Genomic DNA, 18,919 nt, shown 5'->3' with positions numbered 1-18,919 from the left:
GAATTCTAGAAGTTGTTCTAATCTCTTCAATTCTCTCAACATTTTGAACATCAATATAAGGTTGAGTGTATTGCATACCTTGAACTGAAGATGATGTGCCTCGGCAATAAGATGTAAAAGATGGAATATCACCTACTTGATGTGTTGATGTTGTGCTTTCAACGTGACATGATGGAGTGTGTATATCGTCGAATCTATAAATCAGTGTCTCTTCAACATGAGAGGACGATATGACTTCAACATTGGAAGATGGTGTAGTGGATGATATGACTCCAACATTCGAAGATGGTGTAGCGGACGATATGACTCCAACATTGAAGGATGGTGTAGCTTCACAATTCAATTGTCTTCTTGAGCGTAACAATCTCATTCGTTCTCTTTGTCTTTCTAATTCTTCCTCCTTGTTTCTTTGTACTGGTGGTTCTTGATCCTCTTCGAAAGTTAATTCTTCATCATTGCTTTGCAATTTTCTTTGTTCACGCAGTAATTTCATTTTATCTCTTTTAATTGTTAAATCTCTCTCCCTATCTGCATTTGTTTGAATCTTTGGTTTCTTCCTTGGCATGATGATGATTTCTACATGTCAAATTATTCAAACATCCGAATTACTTAAAATGTGTAAATTAAAAATTATTCAATTACATATAAAAATTATAATTATTTGAATGAATACACAATATATATCAAACGACTTGTCAAATTTCTAACCATTTCGAAATAACATTTCATTCAAACATACAATTTTTAATGAATTCACTATATATTACATAACATATCAAATTATAATCAAATTTGTATCTATATATCAACAAACAATATTTAAAATGGATTGCACTAACCTTTTCTATTAAAAGAATATTCAAAAATTCTTCAAATCACGTATCCAATGATTGAATTTGGTGTTTGCTAGCTTCCAAAAGTGTTGAAATAGTGTTTGCTAGATGTTGAAACCCGTGTTTTCTATCGAAATAATAGAGAGCATAACAAACCAAAAGTTAAAAATGTATGAAATGGGCCCCAAGGTTGGTTTTTGACCTTTTTTTGGTGATTTGAGATAGTGCATACGCAATATAGCGCGTACGCACTATAAAGCGCGTATGCAGTATAGTGCATACACACTATCTCAAAACACATCACTCCCCATCCTCCCTACTCTCTCTCCCATCCCCTCCTTCTCTCTCTTCCTACTCTCTCCCATCCTTTACTCTCTCTCGTCCTCCCTCTCCCACCACCTACTCTCTCTACCTCTCTCACCCCCTCTCCTCTCCCATCCCCGACTCTTTATATCTCTCTCACACACACTCTTATCCCCCTATCTCTCTCCCTCTCCCTCTCCTACCACCTAATTTCTCTCCCCCATCCCCTACTCTCTCTCTTCTCTCCCATCCCCTACTTTGTCTCTCTTACACACATTCCCATTCCCCCTCTCTCTCCCCCATCGTCGTACTCTCTCTACCACCCCCTACTCTCTCTCTCCCTCTCTACTCTCTCTCCCCCATCTTGTACAAGCTCTCTCTGCCTCTCCTACTCTCTCTTCCATCGCCTACTTTCTCTCCCCCATCCCCTGCTCTCTCTCTCGTCTCCCATCCCCTACTCTCTCACACTCTCACAGTCTCCCCCATCCCCTACTCTCTCTCTTCTCTCCCATCCCCTACTCTCTCACACTCTCACTCTCTCCCATCCCCTACTCTATCTCTCTTACACATACACCCCCATCCCCCCCTCTCTCTTTCCCTCTCCCATCGCCTACTTTCTCTCCCCCATCGTCGTACTCTCTCTTTGCCACCCCCTACTCTCACACTCTCACACTCTGTCCCATCCCCTGCTCTGTCTCTCTTACACACACACTCCCATCCCCCCTCTCTCTTTTCCTCTCCCACCGCCTACTTTCTCTCCCCCGTCGTCATACTCTCTCTCTGCCACCCCCTACTTTCTCAAAACACATCACTCCCCATCCTCCCTACTCTCTCTCCCATCCCCTCCCTCTCTCTTCCTACTCTCTCCCATCCTTTACTCTCTCTCACTCTCCCTCTCCCACCACTTACTCTCTCTACCTCTCTCACCCCCTCTCCTCTCCCATCCCTGACTCTTTAGATCTCTCACACACAATCTTATCCCCCCTATCTCTCTCCCTCTCCTACCACCTAATTTCTCTCCCCCATCCCCTACTCTCTCTCTTCTCTTCCATCCCCTAATTTGTCACTCTTACACACATTCCCATTCCCCCTCTCTCTCCCTCTCCCACTGCCTACTTTCTCTCCCCCATCGTCGTACTCTCTCTACCACCCCCTACTCTCTCTCACACTCACACTACTACTACCTACTATCTCTCTCTCTCTCAAGTTCTCTCTCTCCCTCTCTACTCTCTCTCTCTCTCTACTCTCTCTCTCTCTCTCTCCCATCTTGTACAAGCTCTCTCTGCCTCTCCCACTCTCTCTCCCACTGCCTACTTTCTCTCCCTCATCCCTTGCTCTCTCTCTCATCTCCCATCCCCTACTCTCTCACACTCTCACACTCTCCCTCATCCCCTACTCTCTCTCTCCTCTCCCATCCCCTACTCTCTCACACTCTCACTCTCTCCCATCCCCTACTCTATCTCTCTTACACATACACCCCCATCCCCCCTCTCTCTTTCCCTCTCCCACCGCCTACTTTCTCTCCCCCATCGTCATACTCTCTCTCTCATCCACCCCCTACTCTCACACTCTCACACTCTCTCCCATCCCCTGCTCTATCTCTCCTACACACACACACTCCCATCCCCCCTCTCTCTTTTCCTCTCCCATCGCCTACTTTCTCTCCCCCATCATCATACTCTCTCTCTGCCACCCCCTACTTTCAAACTTTCACACTCTCTCCCATCCCCTACTCTCTGAATTTCATAGATACACACACTCTTATCCCCCCACTCTTCTTCTTCTCTCCCATCCCCTACTCTCTACATCTGTCACACACACTCCCATCCCCCTTATTTCTCTCCCTCTCCCTCTCCCTCTCCCTCTCCCACTCCCTCTCCTACTGCCTACTATCTATCTCTCTCAAGTTCTCTTTCTTCCTCTCTACTCTCTCTCTCTCTCTCTCCCATCCCTTACTCTCACTCTCTCTCCCATCCCCTACTACTTTCTATCAAACTCTCACACTCTCTCCCATCCTTTACTCTATCTATCTTATAAATAAATACACATTCCCGTTCCCCCCCCTCTCTCTCGTAGTCCTTGTCCCACTGCCTACTCTCTCCTATCCCCTATTTTATCTCTCTTAAATGCTTCCATTCCACCTCTCTCTCCCTCCCACTCCCTCTCCCACCACCTTCTCTCTCTCTCTCTCTCTCTCTCTCTCTCTCTCTCTCTCTCTCTCTCTCACTCTCTCTCCCTCTCTCTCCCATCCCTCTACCATTGCCTACTCTCTCTATCTCTCTCTCCCCTCTCTCATTCTTGACTCTCTCTCTTTCACACACACACACCCATCCCCCCTCTCTCCTCTTCCATCCCCTACTTTTTCTCTCACTTGCTCTCCCTCTCCCACTGCCTACTCTCTCTCTCACTCTCACTCTTACTCTCTCCCTCTCCACTCTCTCTCTCTCTCTCTCTGCTACCCTCTAGTCTCTCTTAAATTTTCACACTCTCTCCTATCCCCTACTCTCTCTCTCTCTCTCTCTTACACGCATTTCTATTCCCCCTATCTCCCCCTCTCCCACTCCCTCTCCCATCACCTACTCTCTCTTCCATCCCCTACTCTCTCTTGAGCTACTTTGTCTTCCCCCTCTCCCATTCCATACTCTCTCTCTTTCACACACATGCACTCCCATCCTCCTCTCTCTCAAGTTCTTCCTCTCCCACTTTGTCTCCCATCACCTACTCTCTGTCTTCTCCATCCCCTACTCTTAATCTCTCTCTCCCAACCTGTACTCTCTCTCACACTTCCTCTCTCTCTCCCATCCCCTACTTTAAATCTCTTTCCCCCATCCCACACTCTCTCTTTTCCACCCGTACTCTCTCTCACACTTCCTCTCTTTGCCACCCCTATTCTCTCTCTCTCTCTCACATCCTATACTCTCTTTGCCACCCCTACTCTTTCTCACTTTCTCTCTCCCATCCTGTACTCTCTCCCCTCTCCTATCCCCTACTTTCTTTTTATCTCTTTCATGCACACACATAGCCATTCCCCTATCCCCCCCCACCTAGTTCTCTTTTGCAACTTACATCTTAATAGTGCATGCGCACTATAGTGCTTGCGCCCTATAGCACACACGCGTTATTTAGAGCTGAGGTTTAAATAGCGCGTGCACGCTATAGCGCGTGCACACTATAGGGGGCATGCGCTATTTAAAACTTAATCAAACCCAAGCCTAAGGCTTGGTTTTGCCTTGGAGATCCAACCCAAAGGTTTGGATTTGATGAACAGGCCCGAGACGTGTTTTCCAACAAACATTCAAAAAATGATTATTTTTTCTTCTGTGCTCCCCTTCAAGATTTCTCATGGTTGGGTATTGATAAGATCAGGTTACATAGCATTATAGGTCTCTGTGTTAGCTATCTAACCATATAATTTATTTTTAATTTGAACTATTTCAAGCCTTTCATCTATAATTTCTTTTGAATGTATGTTCATTTTTTGTCAAAAACCACCACGTACTAATTGGGCTATAGATTTTAGCTCATTCATCGAATTTTGTAACAACTTAGTTTTTTAGAAACTAGACTCCATTCTACACACTTTGAAAAAAAGAAGTTTTGATTTTAGATTAGTTTTCAATTATTTCTAGGGGGAGCACACAGATATTTCACGTTTTTGGGATGTGTCTAGTTAAAAAATTCGTTAAAAAAAAAACTATATTATAAAATTACTCGAAAAATCTGGGATAAACTACATAGTGTTAAGTAACTTTTGACCAGAGCGATTAAAAAATTTCAAAAAAAAAGTTAAAATTTTAGGGGGGCCACACTTTTTACTGTGCTATATTTTTTTGGAATAAACAGTACCACTTTTTGTGGCCCCCTTTTTTGAGGACCTAAAACTAAACCATTTTGAAAAAAAATTAGTAGTTTAGAAACTAGATTCAAAGGACTATGACTTTTTTTTTTTTGTCATATCTGAAGAAAATTTTGAGTGTAACTATCTTCAAATTCTTGTTGAAGTTCAAAATTTGCATATTTTAGGAAAAAGGTGTCCACTTATACCCCCCTTTTGGCACCACAACTTTGTGCACTTACCCGTATACACAATATCTACCACCTCCCCAAGTGATCCATTTTCAAGGCCCATTTGAATCCAAAGGTTTTTCGTTAACATTGTTCATTGGCCTTTACATAGAAAGAGTTTTTTTGGAAGTTAATCGACATCGCTATCGAGATTTGGTTGTAGGTGTTCTCTTACTACAGTACTAAGTGTAGCAGGTAGATTGAATAACTTTTGCATTTTGTTATTGTGTAGCCAAAATAATTTTTTTGTAACAAGAGTTTAAATCTGAGAGCTTAATTTATTAAAATTTGGTGTAAAATGGGGAATATAGTTACATTATCTCTGAGCAATAATAGGTGAAAAAATGAAGCTCAATGGGGGACTTTAAGATTCAAGTATCTTGTCATATTAGAACCAAAACAAAGAATATAAGATATTGAAGAGGCATTCTTTTAAATAGTTCAATTTCCTTATACGTGCTTCCATTCATCATTCAACACAATACCAATATAGGTCTCAACCTATGAGTCTTAGAGTAAGTTGCTATGATAAAATGGAAGGCTCTTAAATTTAGTACTTGTTAGTTTAGTTGGGTGTGTCATATGAAATGACTTTATCTTTTTCATGGGAAGGATCGTGGATCTCAATCCCAAATGGTTTCACATATTTTTTTTTTCTATTTTTTCAAATTCATAAAGAGTCAAGGATGGCTTTATTATCTAAGAATAAAGATTTGTTACCTTCTTTGACTATATAACTTTTACATCTACTTTGATGTCATTAATTTTCATTTTCTTTATTTATGCATGAATAATACAATATTCGTTAATGGCTTATTTATATTGTCATCTAGTTAAATTTGTAATGATCACATAAAACATATTTAAAAAATAAAGTAGAAAGTTAGTCTTAATATTTTATTATTTGTGTAGTTTTTTTCTAAAAGGGAATTAAACTAATTCATAAGAAAGATTTACATTTCCAGTAAAACACAACCCTAAATTGGGCATGTAAAAATTATTTTGTAAGTCATTTATGTTTGGAACTAATTTGTTGGTAGTTTATTAGTTCATAATAATGTGTTGGATTATTGAGTAGTTTTTGGGGATGGAAACAAAATACATATATAACTATATGGACATTTATGGTAGGGGATCATACCAAAAATAGTTTAAAATTGGAATGAGCTTGTGGACTGACACCCAATTAAAAAAATGTTTTTTCTTACTTAAACTCTAAAAAGATATGCTTATTTTCACATTTTAATATTTTTATTATTAATAATTTCTTAAACTCCTTACATATATATATATATATATATATAAAATAGTTTTTCTAGTTTTTAATCTTTAATAATAAAATAAATACATAACATTTTAAACTTCTAAAAATAGAGAATAATTCTATGAAATGAAAAATATATCTTTGAATTTACTTCATATTTTTTATTTATATAAAAAATTATTTCCTAAACTCTTCACCTAAATAAGGAGAATATTATTAACTTCCCAATTGATTTTTTTTTCTCACTTAAAATCTAAAAATATATGCTTATTTTCACATTTTAATATTTCTTATTATTAATTTCTTAAATTCCTTGCAAATTTTTAAGTGAATTGTTTTTATTAATTTTAAAAAATAAAGATGTTTTATACTCTTTCTATTTTTTAATCATTAATAATCAAATAATTATATAACATTTTAAATTTCTAAAAATAGAAAAAATTTCACAAAATGAAAAATATATCTTTCAATTTACTTCATATTTTTATTTATATAAATTAGTCAAAAAAATTATGTCCTAAATTCTTCACCTAAACAAGGAGAATATTATTAGCTTGTGGACTGGCATTCAATTATAAAAATATTTTTTCTCATTTAAAATCTAAAAAGACATGCTTATTTTCACATTTTAATATATATTTTATCTACCCCCCCACCCCCCCACTCCCACACACATGAACGAATTATTTTTATTAATTTTTTTAAATAAGATATTTTTAACTTTAAAAAAAATAAAAAATAAAAATCTATATTAATTAAATAAATACATAACATTTTAAAGGAGAATATTATTAAATTCTTCACATAAATAAAAAGAATATTACAATCATTCTCCAAATTAATTTCTTTCAAACATGGGACAAAATACAAGATTAATGTCAAATACACCACGAACGTTGTTCTAATTACTCTCCTAATCATGAACAATTATGACTTTACATACTTTAAACACTTTTATAACGCACTCATTAAATACAAGATATACGATAAAAGATCTTTCTTACATAAGATGATAAAAGATTGTGATGTGAATATCAGGATTTAACTGTGTGATTTTTGAGTCAAACTCGATGATCCATGTTTCATGAGTAGTGATTCAACATGAATCCATCTCTCATGAGAATAAATGGAACACTTAGCACTCATTGGATTGAACAATTATGACTTTACATACTTTAAACACTTTTATAACGCACTCATTAAATACAAGATATACGATAAAAGATCTTTCTTACATAAGATGATAAAAGATTGTGATGTGAATATCAGGATTTAACTGTGTGATTTTTGAGTCAAACTCGATGACCCATGTTTCATGAGTAGTGATTCAACATGAATCCATCTCTCATGAGAATAAATGGAACACTTAGCACTCATTGGATCTAGGTGATGCTCACAGGGGTGAAGCACCGGGACTTCCTGGGAGGTCACCCATCCCAGTACTACTCCAGCCTGAGTGCGCTTAGCTACGGAGTTTCCTCCACAGTTAAACCCAAAGCTTGCAACCCCATTTGCAAAACCTTCACCAAGTGTTGTGCCTTATGAACCATTCATTAGAAAGCCCCTTAAGCTCATCAATTGATAAGTAGGAGATGATTTCCACAGCTAGTCAAATTGTGATGTGAATATTAGGATTTAACTGTGTGATTTTTGAGTCAAACTCGATGACCCATGTTTCATGAGTAGTGATTCAACATGAATCCATCTCTCATGAGAATAAATGGAACACTTAGCACTCATTGGATCTAGGTGATGCTCACAGGGGTGAAGCACCGGGACTTCCCGGGAGGTCACCCATCCCAATACTACTGCAGCTTGAGCGCGCTTAACTACGGAGTTTCCTCCACAGTTAAACCCAAAGCTTGCAACCCCATTTGCAAAACCTTCACCAAGTGTTGTGCCTTATGAACCATTCATTAGAAAGCCCCTTAAGCTCATCAATTGATAAGTAGGAGATGATTTTCACAGCTAGTCAAATTGTGATGTGAATATCAGGATTTAACTGTGTGATTTTTGAGTCAAACTCGATGACCCATGTTTCATGAGTAGTGATTCAACATGAATCCATCTCTCACGAGAATAAATGGAACACTTAGCACTCATTGGATCTAGGTGATGCTCACAGGGGTGAAGCACCGGGACTTCCCGGGAGGTCACCCATCCCAGTACTACTCCAGCCTGAGCGCGCTTAACTACGGAGTTTCCTCCACAGTTAAACCCAAAGCTTCCTTCACCAAGTGTTGCATAAGATTGCAATAAGATTGCAATAGGAAAAAATATTAATGAAAAATATAAACCACTCAAAAACAAAACAACTAGTTAGTTATTTTATGCATGGGACAAGTTTATATTGAAATGCCCACCTATAATAACCGATAAAAATATGCCCGTCCTCTTGACTTGCATTTGATCGAGAAAACGTGGATTTTCGTTGCGAAGACCAAACGGAACGAGTTCTACGGTGGAGTGGCGTATTTGCGCTGTTAAATCATTTCTTTGACTGGGAAAACTGAGCGAGTTTCGGAACGATAGACGGCACCACTTTTTCCACGTTCGCTCTTTGTTTTTGTTTTCCATTCTAAATGGAAAGATGTTTAAATCATCAAAACAGCTTGGAATAAATCTTTTTCCTTAGAATAAGTATGTGTCCTTAAACTAAACTATGGTAGAGCGATGACTATAATTCATATCCATATATATATTCAGAAAAATACAAGTCATCTATGGTTATCCAAATTAGTCTGCCAACCATGGAATATTTGTTTCGAATGACGCTGTCAGCTGACGTCAACTTTGTATAGAATAATATGATCTGAGTAATACGAGTAAAGGTCAACTTTCCCGATCCCAATCTCATATAAATTCTAATCATATTTTGAAAAGGAAATGCGAACGCGATCGTCATCTGAATTTGAAAATAATAACAAAAAGTTTGCAGTTCTTGGAGGAATGATTTAGAAATGTAACCATCCATATCAATATCTATAGATCGATTCTAAGATAAAATTAGAGACTTATGGAATCTTACGTTGTGTACCCACATAAACTGATAAAGTCATAATTACTATCGACCATCTCAGCTATTTGCTCCTCACTATTTAATTCGAAACGTACAGCTGCTATTTGCTCCTCTCTATTTGTTGCTCCTAGCTTAATCGAAGTTTCATATAAGCAAACCCTGCTATTTATGTAATTGCTATGGTTATCGAAATGTCGATGAAGTATTTGGTCTTAGAGATTACAATTATTTTTGGCAAAGCTGGTGGGAAGAGATTTTACCCGTGTATTGACAACAACAAGAGGAACTCCAGGATACTTCATTTTAGCTCCGATCTCCTTATACAATAATAAAGTAAAACTTGTTGGAGTGTGATCTCGGTGAGAGGATGTTAATAACTATTATATAATTAGTCCCTTCCTTTAAGGCAGGAGACTATAGTTTTCACTGCCTTCTTTTCTATTAGTTACGTTTTGAGAAAAGTGTTAAATAACTCTTATGTATTCAAAACTAAAGTTGTTGAAAATATTGTATTTTTAAGTAAATATTAATTTGAAATTGTACTCTTCTTATTGGCTAAAGCTATTTTTCCCGAGAGTCCTTTGTTTTAATTCATAAGAATTTTACAACAATTATTAAGAGTACATTTAGCATCAATGTGTCCTTCGTGCATGGCATGGAGATTTTAAGTTTATCCACACGTCCATTTCTAACTCTTTTCCATCGATAGCACCAAAGAAAGTAAATTGTCCCAAAAGATTTATTTGCATGTGTTGACGCGGTAGTAAAATAAAGAGTAAGGTGCATTTGTGTTCATGTTTCTTAAAATTGTAGAAGGAACTTTAAAGAGGTCTCTGTGAAGTTAAAAGAAAAAAACATGAGCTCAATTCCTACAATTCTGATAAGACCCTCTTCTACAAGAAGTGTATTCAAGATCTCAAAAGCTAATTGTTGTCTATTTCTCTCATAAAGACAGTAGCTTATCATGATCTAAGGTAAACTCTAAAACTTTGATTTAAATTTATGATATAATTTTCCTCTTATTCATATCTTTTCCCTAAACTATTTCAATTAATGGTACTGAATTTTTTTTTCCTAATCTTTAAGATTTATGGGGAAATTTTGCCTCTTTTACATTTTTATATGTTAGCTTGTTTTCAAATTTAACAAAAAAATATCAACAACTAACTATATTTATGATTGATAGTGGAAGTGGTGTCTCAAATTTTTATTTCTTTAATCAAAGCTTCAAATGTTGTGTTTGGTTTTAAGAGCTAGCACAAATTGCAAAGGCCCACAACACTTAGACAACAGGGTCTGCAATTTTGAAGGTCAGTATCTTCTTGCCCAAGACACCTATTTTTCTTAAGATATTATTATGTCATGCATTTGAAAGTTTTTCTCCTTGCTTCCTTTTGTGTATGGATATTGTTCAATTGTTCAATTTTTTTGAGACTCTTATCGAAGTCTGCAGATTGATTGTTCGTTTGCTCTATTTCTACTCTCTACAACTTTGGGCTATAGTTCACAATTGCTCAATTGTTTTAGTTTTATGCCAGATTTCATTTTAATCTTTTATACGCATCAGTTTACTTAGACTTCTTAGGGTACCTGAGTTTTCTTTTTCCTCATTTGGTATCCCTCTATACCAAGAAATTTTGATTATTTTCTTTTAATTATCAAGCCTTGGCAACTAGAGATCCCTAATGTTATAACACTACAAAATGCTACTCTAGCCATTCAACTTCGGCTTCCCAATACATATTGCCTAGTTTAATCTTTCTTCTAATCAATCTTTAGCTTAATAGAAATGCATGACTTAATCCTTCTTCTAATCAATCTTTGAAATGACAAAGAGGTTTATTACAATGTACATTTCTAACTTACATATTTGGAAATCAAAAATTTCATTTAATTTATGTTAGGGGAACCATCTTGTTCATGCATTAAAGTGATGTTCTCTCTAATTCTTGTTCCAAATTTCTTCCATTCTAACACTTTGACTATCATTGTTTTTTTTTTCCAACATCACTAATAATGATGAATATGATATGTAACTCATGGATCCGATTATAAAATGGTTTTGAACACAAAAGTAGGTAGAGTGTTGCTATTTGTTGAAACCTACAATCACAACTTATATTTTCCTAAACTGAACCATTAAAATTACACACAAAAAATTAAAATTAAGAAATAATGATGAGCTAGTGACTATACTAACATTTACATGCCTATAGACATGTAGCAAATAAAGCTGATAAGTTCAAAATTTGAAATTATTATATGTGAAGTTTGGAATCAATATTATGATGTGTCAGTGGTTTTGCAACTAAATTAATTCTTTATTATGTGTGAAGTGATTTTTCAAAAGTTTAGATCATGTTTCAACTAAACAAGAGTAATAAAATATGTTTACAATCAATTTTCATGTGTTGATCTTTAGTATATTATAGATTTTAGAGTGTGGTTGGAAATGCATAAACACAAATTTAAAAGTAACAATGACAAAATAAATAAGAAACAATTTCTTTTTAAACAAATTTTGATTTAAATTTAAAGAATTGGTTGATAATAATAAGTCTCATTTAGCAAAAGTTATTCTCAAAAAATCAGTTTCTTCCACTAAAGCTTGGAGATGCTTGTCCTTTTGAAGGGGACTTGGACATGTGTATCCATAATGAATATCTTCATATTTATAGGAAAGGGGCATGCTTTGATGTATCATGTGTCTCAGGGAAGATATTCTAGTACATAAATATATGAAAAAGTCAATACCATAGTCCCTAAAAGGTCGAAATGCCTCCAAACATGTTGTGGAGCAGCAATTAGTCTACAAAAATATTTTCAAATTGGAAAAACTATATATTCTAAGCTTTGATCACAATGTTGTATATTCTAAGTTATATATGAAATGACCAATCCATTAATCAAGCTTTCCTAAGTGAGATAATGCATATGATGTATTTTGTATTCTAAGCTTCTCTCACTAGACAAAAGTTTTGATCGGACTAAAGAAAAAACTCTTGCAACATTCTATCAGGTTCTTACCATTATGGGTACAAAGTTGTTCATTCTTTTCTTTTTAACATTTAAATACGTTACCTAAATCTAATTTTTATTAATAAAATGTAATATATATAACTAACTTATTTTGAATTTGTTAGTGTTACATAACAATAACTAATTTTATTGCTTGCAGTTGAATGAAATGCTTTCAATTTTATTCTTTTGAAATTTATTTTCCAATAGTCACAAAAGGCAGGGACTGATGCTCAAACAAGGCCCTTGTTTATTTATTTTGCAATCTTTGTTGTTACAATCATATTAATTATAAAAGAGCAATTAAAATTGCATTTAGAAGGAATTATATTGAGAGGATGTTCCAAAACAAAAAATTGTTCTTTCATTTTTTTTATGGATGTCATCCACAAAGAGGTTTTAGGTACCCAATACAGGCCACAATCCCAGCTTCATTCTTTATGATGTCTTTGAGCCTTGCACTTAGCAAGACTTGATCCCTAGTAGGCTCTTTGTGAGCCATTGAACTTCACCAATAGACCAAGGACCCATTGACACAAATTGTTCTTTTCATTGTGATATATCATTAGAAAAAGATAAATAAACTTTAAACAATAATGACCTCATTCACACATACATAAATATCATTTAGTTTCCCTTCTACTCTTAAACATTAACAACAAGAAATTGATGCTAAAACATATCATCCTATAGATTTGTATATTGTTCTTTATTAGTCATTAATGCTTACTTTAATGGCCATTTTAGAATTATCTTTACTTTTAGTGGTTATAAGGTAATATTTTGATAATCTTTGTTTGTACTAATTGGAAAAAATAAAAAACTTAGAAATTGAATGAATTAATATTTTAACAAACAATAGATCTATATAATAATATGAAAATTAATTCACTATTTGTTTTACTTCAACACCTTTTAAAGTTATTTATTTTGCAATCTTTGTTGTTACAATCATATTAGTTGTAAAATAGCAATAAAAATTCCATTTACAAGAAAATCATATTTAGAAGATGTTCCCAAAAAATAAAATTGTTCCTTTTATTATCATATATCAATAGAAATAGACAAATAAAATTAAAAAATAATGGTTTCTTTCATTGTTGAACTAGAACATATATATCATTTATTTTTCCTTCTACTTTTAACAACAAGAAAATAATGTTGAAACATATTATCTTGCAAATTTAAATATATTGTTCTTTATTAATCATTAATTCTTACTTTAATAACTATTTTTAGCATTATGTTTACTTTCAGTAGATATAAGGCAACATATTTTGATAATCTTTGTTTGTATTAATTGTAAAATATTAAAAATCTCTACAATCGAATGAATTAATATTTTAACAAACAATATCTATATGATAATATGAAAATTAATTCACTATTTCTTTTAGTTGAACATCTTTTAAATAAGATTGGACATCTTACTATTCAAAAATATTAAATTTTAGTTTAAGTTGGACTAAGATATTATGGCATGTATGTTTATGCTTTTATGAAATTATCAACTAATTATAAATGAACTAATTGTATGATTGGTAATATAGGCTAAATATATGAAGGTGAAAATATAAAGAAAATTTTTTTACAGTATAAATGTGCCTCCAAAATCATGTTAACAAGAAAACTTAAAATTAAAGAATATTAAGTTGTTGCTTTAGACATTGATATTGCTATCAAAATAGAAGCTATAAGAACAAAAAATATAATTTTTGGCTTCTATACACTACTAATAACCATATGAAAGAATAAAAATACCAAAAATCAAAGTTCAAGTAATGAAGATACATAGTTTGAAAATAAATGTTATCATGAATGAAGCCCAAATAAAGGGACAACATAACTAGATCAAATGAGACACGATATTTTTAAGAATAAAAATAGAGAAAGACATTCAATACCATGTATATGGAAAAATGAATGTGTGTGGGTGTGTGTGTGTGTGTGCGCATGCGAGAGAGAGAGAGAGAGAGAGAGAGAGAGAGAGAGAGAGAGAGAGAGAGAGAGAGAGAGAGAGAGAGAGAGAGAGAGAGAGAGAGAGAGAGAGAGAGAGAGAGAGAGAGATCCTCTCCTCCTTTCCCCCTCTGAACATGGTTAGACATATATGTCAAGTACTGAATTAGCCATAGCATAAACAACATAATGCACAATGATCCTTAAATGATGTTGCAAAATTGAAGTGATCAAGGTTACAATCAATACTCTATTGGAAATCATATTGAAGACATTATGCTAATTTTTAAAATTTGCAAAGTATAATTTTCTTAAAAATCTCAAAATCAAGAATTTTTAACTCCTATGAAGTTGAAAGCACTCTCAAACATCTGAAAGTATATGCATAAAATGTAACATAAGTATAAGAAAGGAAGAGTATACTTATATTTCAATGTTATATTGTATTTTTGGTACTAGTGCTTAAATTGACCTAGTAAGGCATGTTGGATTTTAAATACCTATATAGAAGGTTTTGTTATGTGCATGTATTCATTTAGGAACTCAACATAGGGTGTACATGCTATATGAAACACCAACTATGGTTTAGATTGTCCATACAAAGGCTTGAGAAACCCATGCCAGAGGGTGTGTCTTGTATGACATTCACACATTTTATTGTACAGTTGTTTATAAAATATATACAGGATCACTATATTCATTCTAGCTAAATTAAATGTAGGTTTAAATTGTCATTTGTACGGTTATTTATAAAATATATGTGTCGTATCTCTTTGGGGTCAAATTATGTAAATAATTAAAATATTTAGAATTTGTGAGGATGTTGCAACCTGTATTCATGTATAAATATCAAATTGAAAGTACTTTCATCTCTTCAATGATCTCTTTAACTCATCTCTTGCTTCATTTAGCTGATGTAGGGAAAGTTGTATTTCAATTGTCTGGTTCTCAATAGTCTTTCCTAATTTGTAGACTTCCATCTCCAAGATCTTTTCTCAAAGTTGCAAAGTTTTTCTTTTAGAGAACTGTGCTCTAATACCAATTGTTGGAAACACAGTAGGAAAGTAAAATCTTGGGGGCAAGGGAGGGATGGGAGGGGTGAATCAGCACTTAAAACTTTCAACCTCTAAATTTTTCACCACACATCCATCTCATAGTCTATGCATATAAGATGAAATACCAAATTAAGCATATACATTCATAGCATTGAAGAAAATATTCAACACATGTATGAAACAAGATATTTGATTACCCAAAAACCCTCAAAGGAGAAGCTATAACTAGGGAGGGATGACACCCACAAATCTTCACTATTGTAGTATTAAAGTGTATCCAATGAAGGTTACAATGTTTGACCATGAAACATGATCTACCCTGTGAAAGGTCTACCCTATTAAAGGCTTACAAGATTGTTAGATCCTACCTTATTAAAGGATTTAAACACCCTACTAAAGGTGTGCCTGGTAAGAGGACTTTAACTTACAATGAAGTAAGCACCCTGTTAAAGGGTTTATAATAGCCTATCAAGACTACCATGTTAAAAGATTTAATTGATTCACCTATTAAAATGTCTCAACAATAATCCTTTGGTTAGCACTTTGTTTCTTGATGTTAGATCACCTCTATATTGATGTGTACTTGATCCTTTCTAATCATATGTACCTCAATTGTCCTATGTTTCCTTTCCTCTCTTCTCCTTCTAACTCATTCTGCAATGTAACTCAATTCATGACACCTTAATCACCATGACCACTCTATCTACATATGCAAAATCTCTCCAGTTCAAGTTAGCATTCCTTTTCTCTCTCTCAAAAGTTTAGGGTTTATCTTCCTTAAGAAGACCTAGGTGATTTAGGGTTAGGTATGAATCAACAGTAGTGATTCACCCATATTTTTTCTTAAACCTTCCCTTTTTATATTTGGATGCATGTAATGCATAGGGTTCACAATTAAGATTCATCCTTATCAACAAAGATCATAAAAAAATAGTTAAGTCGGCTCAAAAATGGTTTACATAGTAGTTTGTACTAATACAAACAACTATGTCAAAATTGTATTACTCGACATTTGAAGTCCCTAGTGCTCGGCACTAATTATAACTTCAGTGTTGTCACTCGGTATGCATTGCTTGCTCGATACTTGAATCACTCAACACATACTATCTACTCGGCATCTGAGTGATTTGACACTCATTGTTTACTTGACATGCACTATCTTATATGTTATGCTTAGCATATGTTACTTATATGGCATGACCTAAGTAGATGACTTAAGTGTATAGACACTCATTTTTCAAAACCAATTTGAGATCAATGCTTATTATCAAGGCAACCAAATCAAGGATCTCTCAAACTTGAAAATTTACAATATTATCTTCCAACAAGTCTGGTCTCTTATGGACATATTATGGGAATTTTTCATTATGAATACATAAAATGAAGGTATTTGACATGTTGATCTACTTGAAAACATGTCTTGTGATGGCATACAAGTGGAAGGGTGTGATTTGATCAAATAACATAATTCAGTTCACATCAATACTCAACAAATTAGACAAAGATTTTAAGTAATTCAAAGTTTTTTTCCATTCTTGGTTGACAATGGCTTACATTCCCTCATGTGTGTTTCAACTTTCCACCTCACATGGCACTACACTCACCTAAATGGTTAAATGATGTAACTAAATCTAAAGGCAATTATTTCACCGACTTTCAAGATCTGGAATTTATTCCTTCTTCCTCCCATCTCTCTAGACATGTATTGTATTTATTGGATCTACTGTCTTCATTTCTCCTAATTGAATCTTTTCGAAATGATGGGACGCATGTTTCTTATCTTCCCATGCCATGACTATCCATTCCTATACCTTTTTGTTCTTAGATGGTGATGCAAGAGCATCATGGCTATAAGAGCAATCTTGCATCACCCAAAAAATATTTCATTTTAGTTTCTTGAATTAGGGTTGTCTCAATGTAGATTTGTTGTTTCTTGAAGCTTGCTACTTAGTAAGCCAATCATACGAGCTTAGAATGTCCTAATTTCAGAGGTGGATATTCATCTTGGATATATCATCCTACTAGTTGAGGCTCAGACCCATATCATGAGTATTCATGGATTTATTATAGAATTTTGTTGTGTAATTTTTGTATACAAACTTTAGGTTCACCATTGGAGGTCTAAACATGCATGGATGAGGCTTGAAAACTCAACGAATGGGTGCTTGCACATAAGTGATTTTGTAGATCAGGAGTTGAGGATTCTGAAAAGTGGTTGTGATCATTGATCAAAGCAATGTTTTGAAAGTTATGGCCCTCTGAAGTTGGGCCAACCAAAACTTCTAAAATAAATGTCAAAAATGTATTTGGCTGACTCTATATGTATTGTTTGGGTCTATCAGCCCTAGGTATTAAGTTTGAGTGGCGAACCTTCTTAAAAAACATAAAATTTCCTATTTAAGAAGTGCACATACATTATCTAGGATAGCTTTGGGTGATAGTTCACAGCTTTATCTTGTAGATTACTGTAATATAGGCACCCATGTGGGTTACCATATTGTAATCTTGAATTGTGTAATTTTGCATTTTTGGTATCATAAGAAGCCCATATTTTATTCTCACAAATTGTTGTTATTTCTTTGTTTTTGTTATGTGTTTATGGTATTAAGGGGATCACCCTTCATCAAATGGCCATGTATCTAGGTTTGAGCTTCGCGACTAGTATTTGTATCAAGCTTGCATTATTAAAATTTATTCTACATCCTTTGCAAGCATTTTTCATTATTTAATCTCTCAGTTTCCATCTCATTGAAACACTTTTTGAATTTATTTAAGAGTCAAATACAAGCTCCATAAAATCGACTCAAGACAATAAAAATAAAGTTCATGTTTGTATGAGGTACCACTATTGCAGAATGAACTACTCTCCTTTGAACTTCTTGATGTTTGTTCAGTTATCTCTTTCTCAAAGGCCATTTACCAGGTAGATTTGTAGCGCAAATTTAAACCAACTATTTCATATAGGATTCAATGATTATTGCAAGAATGTGTAGGTGATCATTGGTGAGAATATATTGTCTCTTGTAACTTGCCATCACATTTATCCTTACCAAATTATGTATGTGTTTCTTTCAAATGATCTTGACTTACTCTAGTGTGAAGATGAATTAGTCTCATTGGTTTATAAGGTAGTTAGAAATGGAGTGATTCCTGATAATGCTTTATGAAAGGCTATTCAAGAGTATAATCTATATGTGGAGTGGGTTTGCATAAGTGGGTGGTTTTTTATCAAGGGATCAAATAGCTAAGAAATTGTTTTAATGATCTTTTGTATGATTCAATTAAGAGTTCAATGGATACATTAGATTTTGCTATGTTCAAAATGTGGTTTGTAGGTATAAGGTTTTGCTTGATTCCACCTTGGTTAAACAAGTTTTGTTATTTAGTTGTCTTTCTCTTCTTCTAC

The 18,919-nt window shown here is 34.3% G+C and overlaps 1 pseudogene; it reads right to left on the bottom strand.

Moving 5' to 3' along the window:
* Positions 1-9,786, bottom strand: part of LOC149536626 (ABC transporter E family member 2-like) — a 72,426-nt pseudogene extending 62,640 nt beyond the window's left edge.
* Between the last annotated feature and the right edge of the window lie 9,133 nt (positions 9,787-18,919).

The sequence above is a fragment of the Cupressus sempervirens genome, chromosome 10, assembly GCF_028749045.1.
Source record: "Cupressus sempervirens isolate cs-2001-9-10 chromosome 10, ASM2874904v1, whole genome shotgun sequence".
Lineage (NCBI taxonomy): Eukaryota > Viridiplantae > Streptophyta > Pinopsida > Cupressales > Cupressaceae > Cupressus > Cupressus sempervirens.
The sequence above is the reverse complement of the archived record's forward strand: the minus strand, read 5'-3'. Positions and strand labels throughout refer to the sequence as shown.